Raw genomic sequence first — 816 nt, 5'->3', positions numbered from 1 at the left:
TTCGCTCGCCGCTACTAAGGAAATCCTGGTTAGTTTCTTTTCCTCCGCTTATTAATATGCTTAAATTCAGCGGGTAGTCTCGCCTGCTCTGAGGTCGTCAAAGAATCGTTCGAACAAAACATATCGTGGTGTGTTTTTCAACGGAGACGACTAGGGTGTGATCGAGAGGGGGAGCGCAAAATAAAAAAAAAATCACGGACGATCATCGAAAATCTGACTCCGCGGATATTCTTATTTTTTACTCCACCTTTTCTCGTCAACCCGACAAACGACACGCGCGCGCCACACAACCGTCATCAATTCGACGATGAGGCGTTTGGCACGCGGGTCGTTTCTCTTACCAAAATTTTTGCTAACGGCAACCCGTTCGTCAAAACGGGCGGCAACGCAGGTATCGCGCGGCTCGGATCGACGTTCCTCTCGACTATTATACTAGCGCTGGGACGCGACGACCGGCCACACGACCGCGATGCACCAACCCGCCGACTTTTGCGCGGTTGACGCGAGTCGTACCGTGTCAGTCTCTCAAAATCGTTTGAGGCGACGCCGCGAGCTCGCGCGCGACTCGCGCGCGGACCACAGCGGTGAACGCCCAATTCTTGCGCACGCGACCCTCGCTCCTCTTGCGAGGTGGGGCCACGTGCAGTAGTTTGTTTTGTAACGACCCTCAGCCAGGCGTGGTCCGGGATATGTATCCGTGGACCGCAATGTGCGTTCGAAATGTCGATGTTCATGTGTCCTGCAGTTCACAAGTAGACGCGCAATTAGCTGCGTTCTTCATCGACCCACGAGCCAAGTGATCCACCGTTCAGGGTA

The 816-nt window shown here is 54.0% G+C and overlaps 2 non-coding genes across 2 annotated transcripts in view; both read right to left on the bottom strand.

Moving 5' to 3' along the window:
• LOC125500479 overlaps positions 1 to 97 on the bottom strand; it is a 4,043-nt gene extending 3,946 nt beyond the window's left edge. The window contains exon 1 of the ribosomal RNA XR_007277861.1: positions 1 to 97. This exon is cut by the window's left edge and continues 3,946 nt beyond it. This is a non-coding gene — a ribosomal RNA (large subunit ribosomal RNA).
• Positions 98 to 661: 564 nt separating this feature from the next.
• On the bottom strand, positions 662 to 816 carry LOC125500512. The gene has a single exon (XR_007277880.1). It is a non-coding gene; the product is annotated as a 5.8S ribosomal RNA (ribosomal RNA).

The sequence above is a fragment of the Athalia rosae genome, chromosome 3 (genome assembly GCF_917208135.1).
Source record: "Athalia rosae chromosome 3, iyAthRosa1.1, whole genome shotgun sequence".
Lineage (NCBI taxonomy): Eukaryota > Metazoa > Arthropoda > Insecta > Hymenoptera > Athaliidae > Athalia > Athalia rosae.
The sequence above is the reverse complement of the archived record's forward strand: the minus strand, read 5'-3'. Positions and strand labels throughout refer to the sequence as shown.